The following is a 6,300-nucleotide window of genomic DNA, read 5'->3' on the forward strand; positions in this document are numbered from 1 at the left end:
TTAGAGTTCTTGATTTTTGCCGTTCTAACTGGAGTGAGGTGATATCTCAATGTTGTTTTGATTTGCATTTCTTTTATGGCTGGGGATGTTGAACATTTCTTCATGTGACTATTGGCCATCCTTCTTTCTTCTTCAGAGAAGTTTCTGAAAAAGAAAATCTTTTTATGTAACATATGATGTTTAAAGAAGCAAAAAAAATCAGAAAATTTTAAATTATAATGATAAAGACACAATCATATTGAATGAAAAGAAAAGGGAGATAATATCAAGAAGTAAAAAATGGACTGGTTTCAGACTTGTTTTCTTTATTACCAGATGCTGAAAGGCAACAAAGCAATGTTTGGGAGTCTTAAAAATCATTACCATGGGTTTTTTTGTTTCTAGTAGGGAGCAGCAGAAAACCACTCTTATGTATAAAAGGAAGTCTACCTCAGGTCTACTCAACTCTAAGATTGTGTGATATGAATACAAAAGCCATGGTGTATATGTGTGTGTATGTGTGTGTGTGTATGTGTGTGTGATAACTGATATTATACTATAGAATTCTAGAATATGAAATTGACTCTAAATAATTTATTAAAACTAATAAAAAATTAAATGCAAATGTACAAAAATCATTTGTATGAGAAGGCACTAGTTATGAACATTGATTCAATCATGACAACTGAGATTAAAATAAATTGACAAATTCTGGTTATTTAGGACAGGGATGAAACCTAATAATGGAAGAGTATAAATAAAGTATATCAAAGCCATTGACAATAGTTGACTTCTGATGCCATGAGTGCTTTGAGTGATTCTTACAGTATTAAATGGCTTAAAAATATCGAAAGGATAATGTTGTGAAATTATCAAGTCTATGAAATTCCACTTTTATTTTTTATAACTAACGTTTTTGTAGAACAGAGCCAAATTCTCTTGTTTTTGTATTGCTCATGGCTGCATTGCAAAGAAGTGGATATGTGAGCAGTGCTTTTCACTGCTCATCAGTGTATTACATGTCATAGTGACCATTCCTATCTGACTTTGCTTCCGACCTCTGCTTCTTTGTTTTACTCACTTCTGCATCTCTGTCATCTCTTATGAATTGGAGTTAGCAAAAAAATATTATTATTTACATTTAACATTCTAAAGGTTTTCTTTTCTTTCTTTCATTTTTTTTGTTGATCGTGGGGCTTGAACTCCGGGCTCTTCAGCTCAAGGCTAGCACTCTACCACTTGAGCCACAGTGCCACTTCCGATTTTCTGGTTGTTTATTGGCAATAAGTGTCTCACAGACTTTCCTTCTGGGGCTGGCTTTGAACTGTGTTCTTCAGATTACAGCCCTCCTGAGTAACCAGGATTACAGGCGTGAGCCACCAGCGCCAGGCCTCTCTTTTCTAGCCATACATATGAAACAAGATTGCTGCAAAGATTTTAGAACCAAACTAAGGACAAAAATCAGATAGTACTTCCATATTTTAACAATGAATATTTTACTATAAAAATGATTATTCTTCTAGGCATCTACAGTCTTCAGTAAGGAAGTAATATGTCAATCAGATACAGATTGTCTGACAACTGTAGGTAAATTGTACAAGTAAAGTATAAAGGAGATAATTGACACAGGGTCTTAAAGAATGCCTATGAAGTCAAGGTAGCTTAGGCGGCAGTTATGATAACATTGAAGTAGGTGAACAAGCCTTGTAATGCTATTAAGTTGTCAATAGGATTATGCCATTAGAAAATAGAAAGAGTTCAGAGACTAGCACATAAAATAGGTAAAGATGGTCAGAGTTGAGGCACTATAAGGCCTACTGGCCAATGGACCTTTATTATACCTGTGATTTGAAAATCTTTTCTCTTATTATGGTTTTTAAGAAATGGAAGATTTGTTCAGATGTTTATTTTTCTTTTTCTAGCTTTTGTTTTGGCTGTTACATGTAAGACACTCCTAATTAAAATGAAATTTTGCTCTTAACTTTTTTTCTAAGTATTTTATTTTTGATTAAATGCATTCTTTTGGTAAATCAACCCTGTACAAATTGAAGTAATAAAAAATAAATTGAAATTAGCCTCTCTACATTCCATCTTGATCCAGAATGGGGAAATTACTCTACTCCTTAACTGGAACATGGACGATCCAGTGCAGTTCCTGTAGAGAACTTCTCAGAGCCCTTATCTTGGAATAGGACCTTGTGACAAGGAGACATAAAATGAATTACTTTTCAAATATACTTATATATTTCTTCCATGTATATTCGGATATATTTTTGAATCAAAAAGATAATAGAGTTACCAAACTAATAGCCTTTGAACTGAGTCCATTTTGCAAACAGTTTTGGAACTGGAGTTCATTTAATATTTTCCTATATTCTTATTTCCTATTCCAGTAGGAAAAGTAATTTAAAAAGATTATATATATATATATATAATTTTATTTTATTGTAAAGATGCTGTACAGTGGGGTTACAGTTACATGAGTAAGGTAATGAATACATTTCTTGTCGAGCAAACAATTAAAATATATTATTTTTGATATTTAGAATTGTATTTGCCAGGAGTGAAGGCAGATCTGACTCATTAGAGAATTGGTTTGGACACATCTTATGTGTGGGTGGTCCTCCAGATTTCAGACTTGGCAGCATCAAGAACACAACACAAGGTGCGTTTACTTGATTTAACATTTGCTAAAGGTGCTTTGATTTGTGGCTTTTTTCCTTTCAATTTGGTTTTCTTGTTTTGAACATGATTCCTTCTTCTGCAAATGTTTTTGTATGTATTTTGTGATATTAGACAAATGAAAGCAAATGAAGCAAGATTCATAGAGCTGTGAATATTTTTGTGTGATTTATTAAATCATTTTTATTATTGTCTTCTGATTGGCTGCTACGTTTAATTCTTAATCTCTTGATATTTGGTCTATTATTATACTTTAATGATGTTTTCATAATTACGTGTTGGTTTTAATCAGTGTTGCTGCATACTAATTAATAAACATACCATCATTTTAAACAATATTTTAAATATTTCTTAATTGGTACATCCATGCTCCACATTTTGGAGAGAGTAAATATGGCACAGAATGAAAAGCATGGACCCTCATAATTTTTCTCTCATCTACTGTCTCTCCCACTACTGATGTTACTCAATGCCCTTTTATGGCTCTCCACTTCACTTAAAATAAAAGCTATACCTGTATTTCTTTGCAGGACCTGACCTTTTGTTTTTACTCTCATTCTCATTCACTTGTTGCAGGTGTACTACTTGCTTTATTTTTATTTGACCACTCCAGGAATTTCTCATCTTAAAGTTTTTGCATTTGTTTTACACTCTGGGATTATTTCTTTACTTTCCTATGCATCTGTCTCTTTAAAAGGGATCTTCCTCATTTTAATGGCCCTGTAACATTAGTAAATAGTTAATACTGCTTTTATTGCTCATCACTATTCACCAAGTGATATACAGTAGTTTTCTTTGCTTATTGTCACTATTTGTCATATCAATATAAGCACATGAAGGTAAGGCGTTTTGGCTGATCTTGATTAATGTGATAATAAAATCTCAATTACTTTATAATAGGGAGATGAATCTAAACTAGTTAAGTATTTATCTATTATTTTCATAGCATCTTATTGAGTTTTCTTAAATATCAATTTTAGGTTCATAGCAAAATGGATAGGTAAGTGTAAAACTCTTCCATGTACTTACCTCTTACTTAACACATGATTTCTACGAAGTGAGATACAATTCTTATTTTGTTATGGTAGGAGTCTTAGAGTTATAGTGCTTTGACTTCTTTCAAAACTATTTCTTTATCTTTTAACATTTTATAGTTTGAAAATAATAGCCTAGGTATATTTTTATTTATGAATTTATCGTCTGGGCTTTCTTGATCTTGGTTTGCTGTTTAATATTGACTTAGGTGATTCTCATTCATTATTTTTTCTTTCTTTTGCACTATGCATAACCTACACTTTTTATAATTGTTCTCCAATCTTCATTTTTTGTTGTGATTTCTTTCACTCTTTGCTCTCTTTTTCAGTTACATAAGTTCCTATTTTCTGTGTGCAAGTGGACAGATTCTTTAGCTCACTAGTGGCATTCTTCATCTCTATTATGGTGTTTTTGATATATAGCATTTCTTTTAGTTTTTCTCTTAGGGTTTCCATCTCTTGTTTAACTTGTCCATCTGTTTTTTATCTATTAGGGGCCTTACTACATTAATATATTATTCATTGTTTTAAGTCCTTACATTGATAATTCCAACATTCCTGCTGAATCTGGTATTGATGCTTTCTTAATTGTGCCTTTTTATTTTCTTAAATTTTGATGTACCTTGAATTTTTTTTTCTTGAAAATTAGACATGATATACTGAATGAAAAGAAAAGCTGAACATAGTCCTTTAGTACAATAGTTTCTCTGCCCCACAACTTACCTACATGAGACACATTATAAACCCTAGTTGATGTTTGAAACGATAGTATTGTTGTGGAGAAGACCACCAGGAGAGACCACATGGACATATAGAGTACAGCCAACAGAAAGTCTTTATTACCTGCCAGGACTATACTGAGCCGTCAGGTGCCCAAAAGTGTAGTCTCAAGCCTAGTTTCATGGCCCCTTCTAAAGCAGAAAACACACCTCTTTGTTTGCTCAGGGATGGAAAGTCCATAGCAGTTCTTATCTGTAGGTGCAAGTCAAGCAAAAAGTTGCAGAAGTGTTATAAGACAATGCTGTAAGCAGGCATTGAGGAGGGCAGCATGACCAGCTTCTATAATTATCTCTGTGTCATTTCCTAGGAACACAAACAGAACAGTGGCTACATACATCTTTAAATGCCAAACATTAAGGAACTATCACAGTCCTATCTTTAAGATGGAGTCAAAAGCAAAATGGAGCTGCAGAAGCTAGGAGTAAACTCTAAGACAGTAAGGGTTGACCAGCCCTATCACAGTATTGAATATTATTTCCATTTTTCCTCTACATATGTATCTCCAATAAACCTAAATGTTTAAATTAAGCACAGTAAGAGATTAATAACAATAACCAACAATAAGATGGAAGTTCAATAAAAGTTACATAAATATGGTATCTCTCCTTCTGTTTTTAAAATATTCTGTTGTATTTCCATCTTGTTATTTAGAGGAAGCACTTTGTGGGATATCTTCCATATTTGAACTGTCAGCATAACTGCTTTTGTCCTTTGAGGCCATTATTAACCATAATGAAGATTATATAGATACAATCACTGTGATCCTGTGATAAATGATATGCTAAAGAAGGTAGCTACTAAAGGTTGAGCTTATACAATGGGGATATATTGGACAAAGTGTATCACACTGCATGGAACAGTGAGCAATTTGAAAGTTTTGAATTGCTGCTGGAGGTATCGCTCAAGTGGTAGAGCTCTTGCCAGGCAAGTTCAAGGCTTCAGGTTCACACACATAAATTCATAAATGCATGCATGCATGCATACAGTTTAAAATTGCTTACTTTAAAATTTTTTCACTCAATATTTTTAGAAAGTAGTTAGTTTTGAATTATTGAAACTTGTTAGGCGAAATGAACCCCAAGATAAGGACTCAAATGGTTTCTCTCTCTTGCTATTGTTTCTAACATATTTATAAGATAATTTCTTTGTTGCTTTTTATGTCTCTCCCCCACGATATAACCCCTGTTTTTACTGTATTTGATGTTGGTTTATTTTGTGGAGCGGAAGGGAACAAACAAATTGTTTAAATAGGGATACAGGTGGACACATTGCAACAATGAGATGTACAAGATGTTATGTTGAAAAATGAACTTTACAACTTTGGGAGGAGGCTCATTACCTTGCTTATGTAATTGTAACCCCTCTATATGGTATTTTCAAAATAAAAAACACTTATTAATAAGAAAACAGAAAGTAGAGTGATATGGCAAGATGTAGGGTGAGTCTGGTGATTAGGTGTTTTCATCTTTTTAACTGTAAACTTTACAAGTGTTTCTCAGTTCTTCCTTCTTACCTGGACAAGATGTCTATAGAGGGCTGAAACAGGTATTTCCCTGCCTCTAGGTTGTTAGACATGGTAAATTAGTTTTTCCTAATTTAATTTTTTTCCTGGCTTCTGGCGGTTTTATTGAGATTTCATTGTATGGACATGATCACTGATAGAACAGGGAAATTCTGAAAGACCTGTATATTACGATTATTCTTTTCTTTATTTTTTTATAAACGTATTTTTTATTGTGAAAATACTGTACAGAGGGGTTACAATTACATGGGCAAGATAATGAGTACATTTCTTATCAAGCATTGTAGCCTCCTCCTTTGTTTC

General features: G+C 33.0%; 1 protein-coding gene across 4 annotated transcripts in view; it reads left to right on the forward strand.

Annotated features, from left to right (window-relative positions):
* Triqk (triple QxxK/R motif containing) overlaps positions 1 to 6,300 on the forward strand; it is a 71,058-nt gene that overhangs the window by 5,981 nt on the left and 58,777 nt on the right. For 2 of the 4 annotated variants that reach the window (XM_013012378.1, XM_013012379.1), the window contains exon 2: positions 2,526 to 2,644. The exons of the other annotated variants lie outside the window; for them this stretch is intronic. The gene's annotated coding sequence lies outside the window, so the exon portion shown is untranslated. The remainder of the gene's footprint in view (positions 1 to 2,525; positions 2,645 to 6,300) is intronic. 4 annotated transcript variants of the gene reach the window in all.

This window comes from Dipodomys ordii, unplaced genomic scaffold (assembly GCF_000151885.1).
Source record: "Dipodomys ordii isolate 6190 unplaced genomic scaffold, Dord_2.0 Scaffold17, whole genome shotgun sequence".
Taxonomy (NCBI): domain Eukaryota; kingdom Metazoa; phylum Chordata; class Mammalia; order Rodentia; family Heteromyidae; genus Dipodomys; species Dipodomys ordii.